General features: G+C 29.3%; 1 protein-coding gene across 3 annotated transcripts in view; it reads left to right on the forward strand.

The window, feature by feature from the left end:
• Positions 1-21,455, forward strand: part of LOC147806616 (DENN domain-containing protein 4C-like) — a 57,869-nt gene extending 36,414 nt beyond the window's left edge. For all 3 annotated transcript variants that reach the window (XR_015436017.1, XR_015436015.1, XR_015436016.1), the window contains exons 4-6: positions 2,972-3,109; positions 9,755-9,854; positions 21,185-21,455. The gene's annotated coding sequence lies outside the window, so the exon portion shown is untranslated. The remainder of the gene's footprint in view (positions 1-2,971; positions 3,110-9,754; positions 9,855-21,184) is intronic.
• The last annotated feature ends 1,629 nt before the right edge of the window (positions 21,456-23,084 follow it).

The following is a 23,084-nucleotide window of genomic DNA, read 5'->3' on the forward strand; positions in this document are numbered from 1 at the left end:
AATTTATAAGATCCTTTTTTGTTTTGTTACCTTGCCAGGATTGCAACTCCATGTTGAAAATAAAGAAAACCTGGAAAATACAGGGAATTAAAAAATCATCTAAATTAATGGGGAAAATGCAGGTTTTTTAAATTTTTTTTTTTACAAACTCGGAATTTTGTTTCTTATTTTCTTCTTTTGAAAAATTTCGACCACTCGAAAGTGATCTATGAGATATTTAAGGATGATATTTTAACTATACTAAACAATAAATTCTTATTAATAACTATAAATTATAATTCTTAATTAAATTCTGATTTTGCAGTTAATTGAAACTTAATTAAACATTTTGATGAAATGTCTTATCTATCTTTTTGTTTAAAAATATCAATGTTACATTTAAAATAGTTAAGATCTTATGATTTTAAATCAATAAATATTTTTTTCTGTTAAGTATTTTCATCAATATATTTTAGATATCCAGTTTATTTTTAAATGGAGAAAAGTATAACTGTTTTGTGTGAAATCACTCAGTATTTTTCCTAAGTTATCTTACAAAGTTACCTTTATTGTATTTTGCTAAAAGTTACAGGGAACTGGGATGAGATAAAAGATCCTTTTTCAATAAATTTCCAACTAACTCCTTGGCATTACAGTCCATGTTGGACCATGGTCTCACTAACAATTTTCCTCCAATGTCACCTGTCTTTAGCTCTTTGTTTCCAGTTTTGGACTTTTAGAGTCTTAAGGCCTTTTTCCACCTCATAACCATATCTTGGCTGGTCGTCCTCTTTTCCTCTGGCCCTGGCACTGCCCCTTGAATATTTTCTTAATGCCTCTGTTTTCCTCCATTCTTTCAAGGTATCCTAGCCATTGACTTCTCTTTGCCTTTACGTAATTTATGATACCTTTTTCTTTAAATGGTCTTGCAATTTCAAAATTGTATCGCCTTCTCCACACATCACCCTCTTTGAAAGGTCCAAAAATACACTGGTGTGCAAAACTTAAGCAACAAGGGGTTTTTCGGCCACAGCTCCCCAACAAAGTATAAGATAGCCATGAAATTGCTGTATAATATGCACATAATTCAGTAGAAAGATTATTTGTATGCAAATTTTAGAAATAAAACGTCGTAGGTGATGTAAGTGTACGTAAACCTCGTGGGTCGGCGCGCGCAGGTCAAAGCTGTGATAAAAGGATGAAGAGCACCGTAGTTAGAGACATTCGCTGCAAGTGCAAGTGATTTGTTTTGTGAAACATGTCTTCAACAAATCATTTAGACGACTTTACTCGAGGATGAATGATTGGGAAGGTTGAGGAGGGGCGTAGTGTGACCAGTGTCGCCGAAGAGTTCGGGATCAACAAAAGTGTTGTTTCTTGTGCTTGGAATGCCTTTAAAACTACTGGTACAGCTATTCGGAACGTTGGTGGTGGCCGTCCAAAGAAAACGACACCAAGAGATGACCGTTACATTGTCCTCCAGGCGAAAAGAAACCGTTTTCAGTCAGCGAGCGCCATATCTCAGCAACTGTGCACAGCCACAGGACGACAAGTATCAAGATTTACAGTGGCCAGACGCCTCCTCAAAGGTGGCTTATTTGCTAGACGTCCTGAACGCTGCATACCTTTAAAAGTTAGCCATCGGCTGCACCGTTTAGAGTGGTGCAGAGAACACAAAACCTGGACACCTCATCAATGGAGTCGCGTCCTCTTCACAGATGAGAGTCGTTTTAGTGCTACAAGCGATTTTCAACGTCAGTTGATCTGGAGAGAGGTTGGAGCTCGATTTCACCCGAATAACATCGCGGAAAGAGATCGTTACGGTGGTCCTGAAGTTGTCGTCTGGGGTGGCATTATGTTGAACTGGCGGACTGAGCTTCAGATCTTCGACCGAGGTTCTGTAACTGGAGACCGCTACTGCAATGAGGTAATCCTATCCCATGTGCATCTGTTCCGAGGGACCATTGGACCAGACTTCATTTTTATGGATGATGACAATGCATGGCCACACCATACTGCTAATGTTCAAGAGCTACTGGAAAGTGAAGATATCACACAAATGGATTGGCCAGCTTACTCTCCAGATCTAAATCCCATATAGCATGTGTGGGATGCGTTAGGGAGACGTCTTGCGACAAGACAGTATCCTCCTGGTAACATCCATCAGCTGAGAGATGCATTAAAGGAGGAATGGAGACGTTTACCCCAAGAACTCCTGGATAATCTGGTGCTTAGCATGGAGAGACGATGCCAAACAACAATTACAGTAAGGGGAGGGCATATCCCATACTAGGGAACATCTGCCAGTTGTACTTACGCTTCTTCAGGCAATCATGTGTAATGCCACTTTATTTGTCAAATAAAGCCTTTTTTTGTTCCATACCCTACTTTAAGCTTTATACTCATTTCTGTGCCATTATTCTTTTACCATCGTTTAAGTACAAAATAATGTACATCATATTCAAATTTCATGTCAATCGGAGGATTTCTTGTAGAGTTATGACAAAAAACGCACTTGTTGCTTAAGTTTTGCACACCAGTGAAGTTCTAAGAATTTTTCTTTCCCAGGTAATCACCATTTTTTCTTGTTTCTGGGTTGGAGTCCATGTCTCTGATAATATATCCATATATATATAATATAAATGATCCATAGATAAAGGTTGGTCTGATTATAGTTTTATAAACTTGAAGCCTTGTTATTACTTTTGATGTTAGCAATCTCTTAAGTGCAAAATAACTGCGATTTCTAGCATTTAGTCTTTGCTTAATTTCTGGCATAATATCATTGCTTTCAGTGACAACTGAACCCAAGTACTTAAATTCCCTAACTCAATAAATTTCACTTAGAATATTATTTGACATGTCTTCACTTTAATATCGTGAAAACAATTATAATTTTAATTGCATACTTTATTAGTTATTTATTTTTATCTTCTAGGCTTACTAAATATTTAGCTTTTTATCTGCACATTTTTAATTTTGTTCTTTTTAGGGGTGCTTCTTTTATTCAGTTGCTGAAAAATGTCGGACCTGACAAATGCTTTAAAATCTTTGCCCTGACTGAACAAAAGATACTTTTCCATTCACGGGGCCTGATGTTTTGACTAGTGTGGCCAAAGCTGTAGTAATGGTAACTGTTTTTCTATATAGATTTATAAGACTCCTTTTAAGAATAGTTAAGATCAGAGGAAACTTTCTCTTTTCAAGCTTGCTGTTAAAATGTGTACTGAAAATTAGACCAAAATAATTGTTTTGTTCTTCTAAAAATTATTGTGACACGTTAGGTGTGTAGTGATTAGCTCACGGCTAAAGAGCGAGTTTTCACGCCCCTAATTAAATAATTAAAATGAGGAGTATATACGTACATATTTATATAACCGTCATTGTACAGCCCACCCAATTTTAACGTTCACCTCTGTATCCTTGTAATTTTGAACCCAATATAGAAGGCAAGAGAACTCCTGGATCAATTATTGGGAGAAATTTGCCTTTGCGGAGGACTTTTTGATTGAATTAACCTGCATTTCCGTTAAAGAGAGAGAAAAACCTCCCATGGTTAGACTGACTGCAAGGGGACTCTAGCCCTCGACCTGTCTAATATTGAGGATATTTTACAATAGCACTGTGGTTGGTGCAAGCTGCGTGCGTAATTCGTATCATTCAGCTATAGTTGAGATTCAAACCTGATTCACCTCATTGGAGGGCGAACACTCTAGCCCCTGAGCCACCACGTATCTAGAAAGAAGAGTAGATGAAGAAGAACCGGTGCATTAGGCTGGTTTTTCTTCTGTGAGAGTTCTATTTTAAATATTGCTTTTGAGCTGCTGAGGGCCCTTTTGTTTTACTAATTGTTTTTAATTACCGATTAATAAATCTTAAAAACACTAAAATTGTCACTTTAATTACAGGGATGTGATTGTTCTGCGAATTTCCGCTTTTTTTCAGATTTTTTAAATTTCCCCCCCTAATTTCCGCGGAGCAAAAGTATTGAAGTCCTCATTCCTTCCTCTGAAGTTTCTCTAAAAATCATTTCCTTGGGATAAAACCGATTTTCGTATTTATACGTGCTTTGAAACTTAGACATAGGGATTCATATTCGCATGATTTAAAAATTGTGCATCGTGATTCATATTTGCGTGATAAAAAAATTAAGCATCATGATTTGTATTTTTGCATTTTTTAAATTCGATATAGAGTTTCATATTCAAGCAGGGATCTGTCCAGACATTTTGTAAAAGGTCCTGTTTTTGAAACATTGTGAAAAAATTACTCGTAATTTGTGAATATAAAATAAGCGTTGAGTCACATTCTTTCAACCAGAGTTCTGTTTTGTGAATTTGTGCAAATAGGATCCTGTTATTGCACAAAACCTATGTTATCTATGTTATTCCAAAGCTGAAAAAAAAATTTTTCCCTAAAAAATTCCTGACTTAAAGTCTTGAAAAAAGATTTCTTTGTTCCTATCCTAAATCTATGTGAATATATATATATTTTTAATGTTCAGAGCTTCTAAAACAAATATGATAAATAAAATATTCCAATTTAATAGTACTTTTGTGTGAATAAAAATATTGAAAGTGATAAGTGTTCTAGGATTCAACAATCAAATTCTTCCTTTTTTTTCATTAGACTACAAATTTAATGAAATGTATTGCTTTAAAAAAATTTCATTCTTTTATCCTCGGTTTTGTACATTAAAATTATTAAATTTAATTTTTGTGAAAATTTCAGTCATTTTAAATATTTATGTTGTGTGTTTAGATGTGGGTATTAAATAGTCTAATTTTATGTGTCATCTGATTTTGGTTTTAACTTTTAAAAATCGAGAAAAAAAAACATTTATCATTAAAAAGTTACCAAGGGTAAAATTGAATAGGGTTGAATATTTAAATAAGTATTTGTAGATATAAAATTTAAATAATTTATTTGAACGTGTTTTGAAAAATTATAAGTTTTAGTTTTGAATTCGATTTGGCAACGGAGTTAGATCTATAAAAAAATGTTGTTGTGTTCTAAAATGTTTAAGAAATAAAATATGTTATTTTTTTGATAAAATTACTTGCAGTATCGTACTTGGCATTCATTTAATTTAGTTGGCACAAAGACCCAACAAATTGGTGACCCTTATTTTTGAGATGACTACAGAAAATAGTGAATAGTGAAAATAGTTCCCTTCAACCGACGCTTGAACGCTCAAACAATACCAGATTGTTATCCTATACCTCGGCTAGAAGATTTCAATCACATTTTAAAGGGTACTAAAATAATTTCTAAATTGGATTTACATAAAGCATATTTTCAAATTCCAATTAATGAAGCTGATGAGCGTAAAACTGTAATAATAACTCCCTTCGGTTTATATGAATTTAACATAATGAGTTTTGGCTTGCATAACGCTCCATCTACATTTGAAAGATTTATTAATGAAGTATTCAGAGGACTAAACTTTGTTTTCCTGTATTTGGATGATGTTTTAATTGCATCAACTACGGACGAAGAACACGAAACACACTTGAAATTAGTTTTTGTCAGATTACAAAAGTATGGATGGAGACTAGTAAATATTTCTAAATCTGTTTTTGGAGTTAAGGAACTGAAATTTTTAGGTTTTCTAATAACAAATGAAAGATCAAAACCCCTTCCTGATAAAGTTAAAGCTATTAGCAATATTAAACTGCCTGAAAACGTTCATCAGCTATATACTCAAGCCATTTTACATGAATACTTGAAAGGATTAAAGAAAAAGGACAATGGGAAAATAACTTGGAATAAGGAAGCTATTGAGCAGTTTGAAAAATGTAAAAATGATTTGGCAAATGCTGCTGTTCTGTCTCATCCAAATTCTGAATTACCACTTTCATTGTGCACAGATGCTTCAAATAATGCTGTGTGAGCAGTTTTACAACAACTTGAAAATGATAATTGGAAACCAATTGGATTTTTTTCCAAGAAGCTCAATGACGCACAGCAAAATTACAGTACTTATGGTCGAGAACTTCTCGGAATCTATTTATCTATTAAATATTTCAAACATATGCTTGAAGGCAGAAAATTCACTGTCTATACTGATCACAAGCCATTAATCTATGCATTTTTACAAAAGTCAGATAAATCATCTCCACGCCAAATTAGACAACTGCAATATATTTCCAAATTCACAACAGAAATTGAATATATTGCAGGAGAAAGCAACGTGATAGCGGATGCTCTATCAAGAATTGAGGAAATTGCCGTAATGGATTATGACCAAGTTGCCGAAGAACAAGATGAAGAATTTCAAACATGTCAAAAATCAGCAAACTTGTTATTTAAGAAGTATTCACTTCCATCTGGAAAATATCTATGGTGTGATACTTCAACGCAGCAGATTAGACCATATGTACCTAAAAAGTTCCGCATGAAGATATTTCATCAGTTTCACGGATTATCCCATCCAGGAATTAAATCTACAATGAAATTAATTTCCTCAAAGTTTATATGGCCAAATTTAAGGAAAGATGTCCAGCTTTGGGCGAAATCATGCATTCCATGCCAAAAATCAAAAATTACCCGCCATACAAAAACAGCATTAGGTGAATTTTAGAAGCCATCAGGAGGATTTCAAGAAGTACATATTGACATTGTAAGTCCACTGTCACCATCAAATGGTAACACCTACTGTTTAACATGTGTAGACAGATATACAAACTGGATGTAAGCTATTCCGCTTGAAAACATTACTGCAGAAACGATATCAATAGCTTTTTATAGCGGTTGGATTGCAAGATTCAGAGTACCTTGAAAGCTTATTACTGATCGTGGAACCATATTTTTATCCGAAATATTTCGACCCTTGGCAAAAATTTACGGTATTAAGCTTTCATGTACCACAGCCTATCATCCGCAATGTAACGGCAAGGTAGAGCGTTTACACAGATCTATAAAGGCTACCTTACAAGCACATAACAATATATCTTGGAGTGAAACGTTACCAACAGTGCTCTTGGGTTTACCAACTGCGATCAAGAAAGATACTAATTATACTATTGCAGAAATGGTGTTTGGAGAGAATATTAAACTTCCTGAAGAATTTTTTGAGGCAAATATACAATATACGTCACCAGAAACTTTTATAAATGATTTACAAAAAGCTATGGAATCAGTTAGACCGATCGAAAACCAACACAATAGTAATTCTAAAATATTTGAAATCAACTTCTCACGTTTTTATTCGCCCAGACAGAGTTCGAAAACCACTGGAATCACCATACCAAGGCCCCTATACAGTTATCAACCGAACACCAAAGTATTTTACCCTTCTGATAAAGAATAATGAAGTAAATGTAACAATATATAGATTGAAGCTAGCTTATATATTACCAGAAGAAAATGCTGAAGAACCTACATCTAAAACGTTTGCAAAGAATATACCTGCAACACTGCCAGTAAAGATTCTGTTCCAGCCTGAGCTGAAATCAGCGATTAAACAATCTCGGACTGGTCGAATAATAAAGACTCCAATAAGATTCAAAACCTGAATTTTACTATGTATTTCTCCTACTAGTAATGTGACATTCTTTACTGGTAGGGGAGTATATGTAGAGACGTAAAATTTAAATAATTTATTTGAACGTGTTTTGAAAAATTATAAGTTTTAGTTTTGAATTCGTTTTGGCGATGGAGTTAGATATATAAAAAAATGTTGTTGTGTTCTAAAATGTTTAAGAAATAAAATATGTTATTTTTTTGATAAAATTATTTGTAGTATCGTACTTGGCGTTCATTTAATTTAGTTGGCACAAAGACCCAACATATTAATGATACATAATGATGTAAACCTCATTTGTAAAAAATAGCTCAAAATTGTTTTTGCTCTATTCAGAAATGTTCAGTCTATTTTTATTCAGAACTCTCTTTTTAAATTCGTTTAAAAAATCTTTTAACTATAACATTTCAAGTATGTTTAATGTGAAACATAACTAGAAAATATTGCAGTCTTTCTATTTTGATGACTATAAGAATCCCTAAAATTCTCTATGTGTAAAATATTTAGTACATACATAATGCAACAATTATCAAGAAATTTATATCTCTTAAAATATACTGTTTTTTTTTTCCTTATCCGTGTTGGCAGCTATGTAAGTTAGTGGTCACATGTTTCTAGAATAGATTCAAAAAAGACTATAGAAAAGAAAAACATTTTTGCTCTGTATTCTTAATTTCTTTTTGCTTTCCACTTGTTTGCAATGTTAGTCTAGATTGCCAAGCACTGAAACATAGCTGGAAAGTTACTGGATTTACTGAAATATTTAATATTATTCAAAATTTTCCTTTAAGGTTTCTTTCATATTATTGTTATGTAAGACTTAGAACTATTGTTTTGTGATTAATGTTATTGTTGTAAAAATATATTTATGAGTAGCTAATACCTGATACGGTGCACTGTTGTATCATAATTGATCATTTATTGTTAATCTTAAGTATGCACAATTTAAATTTCTTAAAGTATTAATGTTACAAGTTACAGCTGGAAAAAGTTTTCTTGTATAGTTAATGCTTACATTTATTAGAAATGATTATTTATTTTCTTAATCTTATGATAATTTTACATAATGAAATTAACTTAAATGAAATTATATTTGTTTGATATTAAAGCATGGATCTGCTTAGAGTATTTAAAAAATGTGGACAAAATGTTGGTTTATTGGAATAGTAGCATATAATAAGTTGTTGAAGATCCTACTATGTTTTTTTTTCACCACTTTTGTAATAACGTTTTTTTAAAAAATTCTATAATAAATAAATTAAATGTTATAAGGTCTAAAGTGAATTTTTTTTCCTCAAATACAAAATTAATTTGAAGCTAAATAAAGTTATTTCAGGGATTATATTTAGCTAAAAACAAATAATGAACTAAATATCTGAAACTTTCATATTAATCTTTTCAAGGATTACAGCTTTTAAAGTTACTGAGATTTTTGTAAAATAAAATGTTTTGAAAAATAAGTTATAAGCTTGTGGTAGAAAACAATTGCGTTGTAACTTACAGTAAGGCGAATTTTTTGTAATAAGTTTAACTAAGTTCCTTTGAAAAGTGGTTCAACTAATTAAACTTCTTTTTTGCTACTAAGTTTTATTGTGCTTATCTATTAAATATTGAAAAATGATTTAGAAATAGGTGGTAAAAATAGAAAATCATCTCAAGAAAGATAAATAATTTACATTCATATTAGTGCTATTTTCAATTTAATTTAAAATTTCCATTATCATTCAATACTTTACATAAAAATGAAAAACATTCTTATATTATAAAAGTAAATTTTTCTACTTATGCATTACATTTGGATGGTTTGTTCAGTGTCTAAAATAATGACAAAACATACCTAATTTATTTCATAAAGCTTAAATTGTATGAAGCAGTGTGACATGAATGCATAAATTACATATTAAAGATCTAAAACTTTTATTTATTCAAACTGTATTCTTGTTTTAATCATTTCTAATAATCCAATTTTTTTATGTATCATTTACTTTATATGAATGATGCTTGGTAAAAATTTATAAGAAACAATATTTTTTTAAATTAATTTTTTTGATTGAAATGTAAAGTTAATGTATAAAGTGTAAGTTAAAAACATTTTTAAATAAACTTCATAGCTTATTATAAAGATTGTATCAATGCTAAGAACAAGTTTATGTATATTATAAATAATTTAGTATGCTAATTTTATTGTAATATTATATGTGTTTTACGAAAATAATGTACTAAAAAAGTGAAAATTATTTTCTGCCTAAGGCCTGACGGTATTGAAACTGTGACTGTTGAAAAGAGATATTTTTGCTGATATTGAGGTACAATTAAGAATACTTCTTGAAAGCCGAATTACTCATTTTAGGTAAATATATTACTTTTTTCTTTATAATTTACTCTAAATTAGCTTATTATTTAAAATCCACTCGCAAATTTGTTCTCATAAGTTTTGGTTATCCTCTTAGAGGTTGTCTCTAATGTACCCGAGTTCCCTTTTTTTTCTTCTTTTTCTTCGCTCAAGACTTAGTTAATAGCAAACTTTTATCAGTTTATCTGAATCAGATAATATTGTTTACATTTGGTGCAGTATGGCCAATTTTTGAAGCCCTACTCTTAACTCAACTTTTTTTAAAAAAAAATTTAAAATATTGTTTAAATCTATTTATTTCGTAGTTTAGTGTGTGTAATTAAATGTTGAAGTTTTGATTTATGCATGTAATATTCATTTTAATGTTCCTTTAATTTTTCTTTCAATGTGACTTAAAATAAACTGCCTTTTTTCTTTTTCATTTTTTAATTTTAGTTGATAAATATTCATCATTTCAGGACATTACCATTTTATTATTTAATTTTTAAGAGTTTTTTAATATTATTTTGCTTATTTAAAGTTATTTAAAAAATTAATCTTAAATAATCTTTCAAAAAAATGAAAGAAAAAACATCATTTATAGAGCGAATTATCTTTTAAACTTCTGTGATTTCAGAATTTTTCATTTTATCATTTTAAAATTCCAGCTGAAGCAAGCCAGTCATTGGCAAATTGTTTTTATTTTGAAATGAGAACAGAAAAATCAGATGTATTTATTTCATTTCAGATAAACAATAAAAGTATCTATGGAATATAATTCTGCAGAAAGAAAGAAAAAATTATTTACATTTCTGTATTTTTCAGCTATTTTATTGCTTTAACTCTTTCATTACTCTGTTTTTTAAATTTAAAATCCATAAATATGAAGATGCAAATTATAACAGTTTTGGTTTTATCTATCATTTCAATTAACGTTATTATAATGCTTTTTTAAATTTATTGTTGTGTTTTTTTTGTTTTTTTTTTTGGAGAAAATAGTAACTACCTTAAGTCATGAAAAATTCTTGGAATTAGTCACGGAAAGCCATGAATTGAAAATCTAAAATGTCAATTTTAGAATTTTTAGAAAAAACAAAATTTTTTTTAAGTGTTTTAAATTAAAATTATATTGTCTGTTTTCTATTCCTTCTTTTAAACAGGTGTACTGGATATAAATATTATGACTTCTATTGTTTTTTTTTTTTTTTTTCAATTCTGTTTACTCTACTGTTTATTATGAATAATCTTAAATAGATGAATTATTGTATATCCTGTGATTAAAGTCAACCCAATTTTTGATTAAAACATATCAAATTTCTGGTATGTCAGGTGTTCAAGTCAACCACTATGTAAACCAAGTATGAAAAATTCTAAAATTGAAAAATAAATAAATAAAATTGTTAAATCTCTCTGAATATGATACGCTTACTCTTAAGTAAAGATGATGTTTGAGACCATCTCCAAAATATAAATTCAATTGTTATTGTGAAGTCTTTTTAAAAGTGTGGAAATACAAATTCTTTGGATGGGGGTTAAAATTATTTTCTGTAAGACTCAGCAAATGAAGTTTTAAATGTGAGATCCAAATAAAGACATTGTTAATGTTACTGAATCTGACAGATGATCTGAAATCTTTAAATTTGTAGCTTTATGGTATGTCTTAAAAGTTTCCATTGTGTTATATTTTTTGAAATATATTAACTTTTCTTAATCTTAATTTTTCGGAACGTATTTTAAGGAATTGTTTTTTAAAAAACCAATATATGTAAAGAAAATATGAGAGAAAATTCAGAATTAATTCTATATAACATAGTCAAAATAGTTTTTGAAAGGAGTAAAGTGATACTGAGTTATTCATACATATCTTATAGTTTATAATGCATGAATATTTCACATTGAATGAATGCCCAACTTTACTATAATTGGTTCACCAAGAGTTGGCACTTGGCTCCAACTACTCAGGCGCAGAGTCAATTTTAGCGCAGGATAGGATAAACATTTTCTCTGTTAAAAATGAGACAACCCTTAATGCACACCAAACGCAAACAGTGAATTCTTTTTCACTCACTTACTTCTCTTTATCATCCGTTGTTATACCTTTCATTACTCTGACTAATTGAATATATATTTTTAATTTAAAAACTGCTGTTTTCCCAGCAAAATGTCTCAAAAAGGACTATCTTTTCACTCCAAAGAGAGAAATATCATCAAATTTATGAAATATTTAATGTTAAAAAAAATATGCATAAAGATTGCGAAATAAATATTTTTCTCATACGATTACCAAATAGTAACCTTCTTAAGGTTTGTTAACATCCTTTTCCCAAAAAATAGCAAAATAGTATCATTGGAAAACCGCATGATGGAGGCAGAGCCAAGTTTCAACTCCTGTTGAATGAACTATACCGATGTATAAGCATATTTTTGTAAAATTTTTGGAATTTGAAAAGTTTACTTATGCACCAGGACATACAATAGTATTGAATAGTTCTTTCCATTGAAATATTTTATTTTTAAAAAGTGAGTTTTAACAGTTTAAATTTAGAAATATTAGTGTGTTTAGTGTATATTTTCTTATCAAAAGGCCAAAAATGTGTTTATGCATTTATCAGGTCTACTTTGATTTCATCAAGATAGGACTTTTTTTTCAGTACTGTTGCTGAAATTTCTTTATTTTATTTTAATGTGATTTTTGGTGAAAAATACTGAGGTTTGGTAAAATCAGGGTTCCTGCATGGTCAGGAAAACCTGCAAATGTCAGGCTATTCTAAAATTAAGCTAAAAAGTCAGGATTTTTCTTACATATTCATAAAATCAGGAAATAGTCAGGATTTTTCTTACATATTCATAAAGTTAGGAAAATAAAAAAAAACTATAGTTCATTCAAAGACTGACAGGCAAAAATAAAGTTTCAAGAAAAAATTCTGTAATTCGAAATATGTAATTTGCTCATAATAACATTCCTCTTTCCCTGGTAGAACCTGTCCTGTTAGCAATTTTCCTCTTGTTTATCCAATGATAAGGAATTTTTGATAGTGTTGCTAGGTTTATTGCTCTTTATGTGAATAACTGGTTTACAGACAATAGCAGCTGAAACAACAGCAGAAAAATCAAAAAAAAATTTTTACTGTTTTGTGATGCTGCCAAAAAAGAAAAAAAGAAGAGCAAACGAGTTTCTTAGGGTTTAATCCACAGCAAAAGTGATTAGATCATTTTTTTCGAAATATTTGAATGGAGAAAAAAAAAGTGAAAATTTGTGGGAGGTTATAAAAATTGTTCTCATGGTAACGCAACAGTCGAAGAAGGGTTTTCAATCAATAAAAGCTTATTGGTTGAAAACCTCAATGAAGACTCTATTGTTTCACAAAGGCGTGTGTAGGATTATGTTTCATTTATAAATGGAATAAAAAATGAGACATTAGGAAAGAAGGAATAAAAACATTAATGAAAAAATGCTAGATGCTGTAAAAGGGTCTAGAACAAGACATGCATTAGAAGCCGGGGGAAAAAAAGAATAAAAAAGCTGAAATTTCTAGAAAACAAATAAAAGAAAAGATAGATGATTTGAAATTAAGAAAATCTAAATTGACGAAAACTGCTGCAACAGAACTGGATGTTCTTGATTCAGAAATTGTCAAACAACAAAATACGGTGAGAAATATCATATAACATGGGAGCCCCTGAGTTTCTCCGGAAGCTTACAGTATTACAGAAATAAATTTAAAAATACTGAAAAAAAAAAGATATTTATGATTTGATTTTTCTCACAAGTTGCATAATTTTTCTATATGAATTTTTATTTGTATATAATTAACTTTTCTTGACTTTTTTCCCCTTTATATTTCAATATTATCTTTTAAGAGAAACGTCAGTTTTAAGTAAAATTGTGATTTTTACAAATTAATATTTTAATGTAACAAATGTTCTAGTATGTTTTAAGATTAAATATTATTAGAAGATACTGATACATATCTCGCAGATTTAATTAACCCTTTATATCCTGACGACACTCATGCATTTGGTTCCACTTAACATTAAATAATATAGTATTTCCATAATCCAACAGATTTTCTTAATCTTTTTATTTGAATAGTTTTCGTATCTAACTACAAAAACACACTAAAAGTTTAATCTAATCATGATAATTAAAAGTATGTTTCACAAGTTTTCTGAAAATACAATTTGGGATATAAAGTGCTATTACACAATTCCACTTTAATATATAAGTGTTTATCCTATTCAATCTATGATACTTATGACTAAGTATCATATTATTACTAATTGTAACTGCAATGTTAAAAGTTTTGTTGGAGTGGGAAACGGCAGGTCAGGAATTTTATTGTAAAAGGTCAGGAAAAACCTGCAAAAGTCAGGATATAGTTTTCTCAAAATAGTGTAGGGACCCAAAATGCTTCACAAGTATTTTTCTTAAAGCAAAAATATGCAAATTTTTTATAAAAAAAATATTGCTGACTTATATATTTAACAATCATTTTAATTTTTGAAGCTAATTAAGCCTGTGATAATATTCAAAGAAAACTTTATTAAATAAACTTTTCTTACTTTAAATGTATTTTTTTATAAATTATATATATATAAAAAGAACTTTCTCTTAAAATTAATAACTTTTCGCATTTAAAAATAAAGGAATGATACATAAAAATGTTGTTAATCAAATTCATCTATGCTTTATTCATTTTGTTTGCTCTTTTCAAAAATGTCCTTTTTTCTTGTTATAGCAAATTAAGGATATAATTGTGAAGAATACAGATGTTTCTATTCTAATTAAAGCGAAATTAAATTTGCAGAATTCAGAAATTTATTTGAACCAAAATGAAAGGAAAGAATAAAGAAGTGTGACAACATGCTTTAAAACTTGAGAAAGTATTCCTTTCGGCCTATCTCTCTTTCTCAAAATAGAACTGTCATTGCTTGGTAGGTTTTGCATTTGAAACCAAGCAGTTTATATCATGTCCTACACTATGGGGATTTGAAGATTGCTAATTTGCTAAAAAACTATAAAATAAGAAGTATAAAATAAAATGTTTTGAAAAGTATAGGATTCATCCAAAAATTTTAAGTTCATCATCACTTAATATAATCTTATAGTGTTTTTTATCTTTCTTTTAAGGGATAATTATTACTTTGAACAACTTGCTAATTATTAAACTACGTCCTAAATATAAATTTTCAACCTTCAGTCATTTCTGATCTACATGTATATTTTCTTTATAATTTGTGTTGGCGCAATTCTTTCTTTCCTCTTTTCTTTTGTTCCTTTACTCATTGTGCTATATTTGACTTTTGTGTAGAAATTGAAGCTGCAAAACAACAGCAGCAACACCTCCTGAAGAACAAGTAAACTTTAGAGTTTGCTAATTGAGCTTTAAATTTAAATTTTTCCTGTTATTCCTTTTTGTGTTGTGTTTATGTAACTGCATGTAATTTTCATTTAAAATAATATAATATGCATAGGCATAATAATAGCTGGACACATTTTATGCTTAGGTAGTTCCGGTTCTAATCTTTTTTAACATTACAGCTAAAATGAGTCAGTTAGTTGCTTTTTATCTTTATAATAGTTAAACCTGTTAAAAGAGTTTTTCATGGGAAAGGAACAGCTTTTAATTGAGTTGAAAGTTATAATATCTGACCCATATTGCATTAATAAAATTTAATGTACATATTACAGACTTAAACATCCGTGAAGGAAATATGTACTTAAGTGTCTCTTCTAAAAAAAATCAAGTAGAATTTATTGTTTCACTTTTTCCTGAGTAATATATTGTGGAAAACTGTCCAAGTTTTTAGTATCTTTCTAAACCTTTTATAACATCAAATGAACTAAGAATTTCTGTAACATTTCCTTTCTATTTATTTCTTCACGTTCTGCTCATACAATACCCTTGCTTACTTGACGAACTATTCTGATGGCTTATTCTCTCTACACTTTTCATAACACATGTTTTCCTGAATTAAGTGAAGGTCAATGAAAAAAGTGACCATACATTTAAGACCACCTAAAACTTTTTCTCCCAGAATCCATAGATTTTTGCCATGCTGAATTTCATTTCTAAAAACTTTCTTTGATGGATTTTCCATGCTTTGAAAAGAAAATTGTAATCTTCTTAACAGTTGAAAACAAAAGTTTCTGAAAGTATTAATTTAGCATTGTGGAAATAGAAGTCTAAATGGTAATTTAAAGCTTTTTAAAAGGGAACTTCTTTAACAGGTTTCAATTTGTGTGTATAGATATATATAGGGCACAAAATTAGTGGTGACTTAAATATGACTTGGACCACTATAAAATAAATAGTCAGTGTTTCTAAACTAGCAATCAATGTTAATTGTTTTTGTATTATTTCTGTTCTTTTAGTTATTAGTCCTTTGGACTAGTGACTAAATCTTCTTAATTTCTACCCCTATATACATTAATATTCTAATAACATGAATTTGCTGTTCACTTTTTTGATTCAATCAAGAAAATATTTTCTATACATATTTTTGTGATTAATTAAGAGGACATCAATATTTTAACTAAATATCACAAATTTTGTTATTCCGTAAATAATTTGCTTTTAAACTTCTTCTTTCTCTTTCTCATTTCTTCAGATAAACAGATTTCTTGAATAGGAGTTAACTTAGTAATTTTTTTGTTTTTTGTTTTCTTACATTTTTTTATTTTTGTCAGACACCATTTGCAATACTGAATCAGCACTTATTTTGAGTTTGTTATGTCATTTACCTTTGGTATAGTAAAGCCAATTTAATCTCCCTTATCCTCAAACTCTACAGTCAATTAAATGTTCATTTTTTTGCATTTTTTAAAAGTTTTTAAATATATATGTTTTAAATTTTAAAATGTTGCAGTATTTTTTTAACCAATTAACTGCTGACAGCCCCTTTACTTTCATGCAAGGAATGCAGGTTTTCTCTTATATTACTTAATGTAAATATAAAGAGAATCAATTGAAGGATTAGTAGTATAGCAGCTAATCAGTTTCAGAATTAAATCATATTTAACATCTGGTTTAATATAAAACCCCTTAGTGTCATTTAACAGGGTGTTTGAAATGGCTCAAAAATTTGAAGGGTTGATTTTTTACAAAGAGGAGTGTAGTTTTCTAATAATTGGTCTGAATTCTTACTTTTAGCTTGCCATTTTTATCTTACTTTACTCTCTGAAAACAGCAAACCACAGTGTGAAAGTGGGTACCATAAAAATTTATGCTAAATGAATGTCTTCATTTTTTGTTGTTTTTATTCTGTGGATCAGTGAGAGAGGAGAAAAAAGGATATTTTACTTAATTGTTATATTTGAAACTGGGTCCCCATATGTAAGTTCGACTACTTATATTAAGTCTGATGGTTCCCGTCTTTTAGGTTTTTTAAGAAGTCAGAACAAAGTTTATGACAGATTTTTTTCCATGGTAATGACGACTCAAATGTTAATTCGATTTATTGAGGAACATTCTTTTGTTACTGACAAGTATGCAAGCTTAGCATTCTTTGATGAATGTACAGAGAAAATAGACTCCTTTGTTAGTGACATGAAGTTTTTAGAAATTGACGAATCTCATGTGAGCGATAGAACTGTGTTTGTCGCACCTCCTGGCCTAGAGTACAGATACAAACAATTTGGTACTCTGAAACCTCAGTTGTTTCTTAAAAGTCCAATGAAATCTGTCCTAAAGCTAATTAATTGCTCAAGCTGGCAATGGCACGGCGAAGCAAACAAGAAATCAGAAGTGCCGAAATTCTCTTTCTCCTACATTACTTAAAGTGTAACAAAAAGTGAGTTCAGAGAAACATAGAGTAAGCCTTAAATATTCAATTACTGAGCAGAAAAATTTAAAATATACAAATAAAATAAGTTATGAGATGATAACGTAGGATTATGCAACGGAGAAGCTCTCTTTTAATAATTTGTTTGCATTGTAATATTTTGAGCATTCGGTATGGCATCCTCATAATGAAATACAAACTTTTCGTTTGCCTGAACTTTTTATTTCGCTTAAATTTTGAATAAGTACTGAAGGAGAAAAATAATTTGCAATGAACATTTTCTTCTGCGGTATGGCATCCTCATAATGAAATATTACATTTAAATAAAAATAATTCAGATCAATTTTTTTTTCTTCATATTTTCTATTTTTAATCATCAAAAGCCGAAGAATCAAGGAGTTTATAACAATATTTGAAAATGGTTAACTGAGGGATCGTCCAGAAATAACTTTGTTAAAAAAATAATAATTAGTGTTAGTTTACATTCAAAATTATTAAACCGAAGTACAATTTTTAATAGTTCAAGAGATTTCCCACAGTCTTTAAAAATACTTAGTAAAGTAGTTAGTTTAAAAATACTTACTAAAAATACTCAATGTATATAATCTTTTATGTGTTGATGAGAAAAATTTATTAGCATCTGCAGTTTATTTTTCGTCTTTATTTTCTTTTTAGAAAGCAAACAAGCAAATGGGAGAAATATATGAGAGACTCCTTTATAAAACATCTCTAAATCAGTTTCTAATAAATATTATAAAATCTCTCTATTTATAAAATTGAGAGAATCTTGCAAACAAAACAAAAAATTTACGAATTTGTTTTCAGCTCCTTGATTACCTGTGTAAGGATTTATTCCATATTTTAAATATCATTGTACAAAATTCAAGCTTGTAACGAATATATTAATTTTGGAGTTTAAAACTTTATTCTTTTCCTGATAAAAACGTTTATCAGAAAGATGACTACAGTAGTGACTATAAACCACTTTTGAAATGGAGCATTTACTGGTCTTTTATTTACTCTAAGAAATAGAATAACAGAGCACATATGTTTTCCATGAGTGTATATCAAGCCGAAGTGATAAATTAGCTACCATTCTTAATCGCTAGTTAAGTTATTAGTCATTATATATAATGACTAGATTATAAAAAGAAATTTGCTGCTCTAGAGTATCAAAAAAAAATTTTATTAACGCTTCACTTTAGGAGAATTTTCTTTGCATCCATTAACAGACAGACAAACATTTGTACCAATCTGATACAATAACTTGGTTGCATTTAAGCCTTAATTCTTTACTAAACTAACGTTAAAATTGGTTGTCAAGAATCACTAAAATTTACTTCGTTTTCTATTGCACTACTAGCTATACAAACTATGAAAAAAAAAAATGGGAATACTGATGTTTTGCTACTTGTAAAGTGGTTTAGTATAGATGTAAAAATTTGAATTTTAGCTTATTTATGTTCAACTGTATATAGTCTTTAATTTTTTTAAGCTTATTATTCCTTACATTGTTAAAGTATTAAAGAAAAATTAAAGTAATCTTATTTCTTTACTAAACTTACATTAAAAGTAGTTGTCAGGAATCACTACAATTCAATTTCTTTTATATTGCTCTACTCACTGTACAAACTATGAATAAAAAAGTAGGGACTACAGTTGTTTTGCTACTTGTAAAGTGGTTTAGTATAGGTGCAAAAATTTGAATTTTAGCTTACTTACGTTATAGATACAAAAATTTGAATTTCAGCTGATTATCATTCAACAGTATATAGTCTTTATTTGTTTTAAACTTATTATTTTTTAAGTTAAAGTGTGAATTATTTTTAAATTTATTATATGCAAATATTAACTCTCAATGTAACTTTGTAACCCAGTAACCTATCAACACTTAGACATAACTTAAAATTGTAACAATGAGAACTATCTTCCTTTAGTTTTTACTTCTTTTACTAGACTGTAACTATGTGATTCAAAAATTCATTTTTGCAAAACCCATTATAACTATAATACTTGAGTGAACACCTGAATGCTAGAAGATTGAGTTGAGAGAATTAGTTCAACCTCATGACAAGTTAAACATGTATGGAGGAAGTGGGCCAATTTTTTATTGTTAATAAAAGCTTTTTGGTCGACTAGCAAAGCACGAGAGCGATTGCCTAATTGTGGATGTTTGCTCCAATGTTCTGTTAACTGCGTCAACATGCCTTCAGGTATTAACACCCTTTTCAACTCCTTTTGTATGTTTTGATTTTTTAATTGACGAATGCACCAAATCCCAAAGTATGAGTTGGAGTAGCGCTTCCACCCAAAAGTGTAGTGAAACTACTCTGACGGTGTCGCAAGTAGTCCTGGAAGATGTTGGATGAGCCAGGTTTAATAAATCGCAGGCATTTTTTATTATATATATATATAATTGTATGTGTGCATGCTTATAATACTTTCCTGGTTATTAAAAATTTTCTCTTAAAATGTATACTTCCGTGTTAAATGATCCTCTTTCACTCTGTAATTCAAGTTGATTCAAACTAATACAAGCAATCCTTTGTTAGATTTACAATTTGAAAAGTTGTGTTTTTAACTATATACTCAACCATCAGTTGAAATCTTAACAAGATATCTTGATTGCATTTCAAGATATCTTGTTATCTAATTGAAGCAACTTGTTCTCGTCTGTCTTTTGCCGAGAAAAAAATATTTAACATTTCGATGAATGAATGTTACTGCTTATATATAATGCGATATATTTAACATTACTGCATTGTAATAATGTTTATTATGCTTTTTAATAACGAGTCGTGAAACTTCTCTGAAGGTGTCGGAAGTTTAATAATTTGTAGGTATTTTTCTTATATATGTAATTGTATGTGTGCATGCTTATAACACTTTTCTGGTAATTGAAAATGTTCTCTTAAAATGTATACTTTTGTGTTAAATGTCCCTCTTTCACTCTGTTACTCAAGTTGATTCGAAGTAATGTTTTCAATCATTTTTAGATTTACAATTTAAAAAGCTGTGCTTTTAGTTATATACTTAGCCATCGATTGAAATTTTCACAAGGTATCTTGAGTCCAATACTAATTTGAAGCAACTTGTTCTCTTCTAGCTTTTACCTGGATAATATAAGGAATTATTCTTTAAATATTTAATATAATTTGTTTTTAATAAAAAATTGTTTTTAGTATTTACATTACTGTTTGTTCTACTGATGATTTACATTTGTCCCGGAGAATAATCTCACAGCATTGTCTGCTTAAAGCTTTTCTGTGAGATATGTTTACCAGGACTTCAAGTTTCTACTATGATTTATGCAGATACTCATTCGCTTTGAAGAATATCTCTGTGCCATAACAAGTCAAAATTTAGTCATTAATTTTGTTATATGTATTAGATATAATTGTAAATTTTTTAAATTCATAAAAATAATTAAGCTCTTTATTATTTGGCATAGTTGTCAGATATTAATATAATTTATGTCTTAGATTAGATTCTGATCCACTGCAGAACTTTAAGGTAACATGATTTCAATTTTTTTTATCAAGAAAAATGCTTCTATTTTACAGCTGAATAAGCAGACAAGACTTTTAGCTGCTCCTTTTCTCAGGATGTTGCCACTAGTAGCTGTCGTAAACCTTATGTGATTGCACCGTCATAGAGTCAAGCTGTCTACCAATACTCTTTGTTTATTGTATAAGAACGAAAAAAAATAGACATGCTTCAAATTTCTGATCCAACTTTATTTTTTTGTTTTGTGGCCTATTTTGTACTTTTTACATATATGCTGTACTCTTACTTACCACTGAAAAATAATTAAAAAGATAAAAATAAAAATTATTAAAAGAAAATGTATCTCATTTATTTATTATTTCTTGAAGATACATATTCTGCTATTTTATAGAATATATATCCAAGGTACTTAATTCATTTTATATACAAGCTTACTACTATTTCACTGCAACTGTTTCAGTTTAAATAAATTTCAATTTAGAAATTAATGCTACTGTATTCAATTAAAAACTTCTTAAATTTAGAAAATATGTCCAATAGTACGTTAGTAGAAGTCATTTGATTGAAATACTGATAAGTATTGAACAATAGAAGCTAGCACGTGACTTGAAGAAAAGCCACAGTTTTGGGAAACTAACTATTTTTGAAGAACGCAAGGATTTTGTGTCACTTAGATGATTGTTCTCTCTCTAAAAATTAAATATTGTGCCCTCTTTCCCTGCCTAAGACCTGTTTTTATCCTTCCCCTCGGCAACGACGTGTTATATATATATACGTATATATAAAATAATGCATCAACGTGACACATAAAAAAAAAAGCAAGATACTAAAAGAAAGAGACAGAACACATTTAAAAAGACATATTGTTAGCTCAAAAGGCATAATATAAAATTTATCATTTAATTCAGTCAATTGAGCATAAAAATATTATACAATTTTATAAACTTTAAATACAATATTCTGTTAATCTTTAAAGACATTCTAATTTATAAAATTTGAAACACAAGAAAGATTTTTTTTTTATAGTAGCTGACTCAATTTTAACTGTTAGTCTTTAAGATGACTTAGAATGCTGTGCAAGACGTTCCAAAGATTAATATTTTTCAGAAATATTATTTCAATGCCCACCACTTTTGGCAACATATGGCACGTGACATGCACTATTGTTTATTTCTGTTTTGTGGGTCCCATTAAGGTGGATCAACGTCACCCTTAAAAGGACAGATAGATTGCACCTATGCACTAAGCGGGATTCGAACCCAGAACCTTCCAGGTACAAGACCAATTACAGCATGGTCAGCACTTTAAAAAACATAAAACACCATATTTGAATTGATTGTATTAATTTATTAACACAGAAACTGTTCTAGACGAACAGTTTCTGTGTTAATAAATTCGATTAAAAACACAGTGTGTTAATAAAATCAATAAAAAACACAACAGTATTTATTTCAAATCAATGCTTGAAATTGGTTAGGATCAGTGACTTTGATTTTGTCCCAATATGAAATTTAAACATAAAATGCCAATTCTATACATGTAATTATATTCTTCTCAACAAAAATTACAAATTCAATAGTATACAAATCTTAATTTCTGTCTTAAATTAATTATAATAAAAAAAAAGTTGTGTTACCTGCCATAGTAGACAGGAAAAAAACGAAACTTGATTTACAGCATTTTTGAAAACGATGTACAAAAACAGCTCCTTTTTTTAAATTAACTTTTATTGAGTACACACTTAAGCACATTATTATTGATCAAAATGACTCAGAAATTAAGCATTCAATGTACTTTTAATTCCCATTTAAAATATAATTGATTTATTCTAAGAAGAAAGAATACTTTCCACTTTATTAAAAAAACAAAGCATTATTAATTCAGGTTATAAAGTAGCAGTAAAGCATAAGCAAACACAACTAATTCATATAATGAGCATTAAACGGTTCAACTCTA

This window comes from Parasteatoda tepidariorum, chromosome 8 (genome assembly GCF_982258835.1).
Source record: "Parasteatoda tepidariorum strain Cologne lab strain chromosome 8, Ptep-v5.0, whole genome shotgun sequence".
NCBI classification, from domain to species: domain Eukaryota; kingdom Metazoa; phylum Arthropoda; class Arachnida; order Araneae; family Theridiidae; genus Parasteatoda; species Parasteatoda tepidariorum.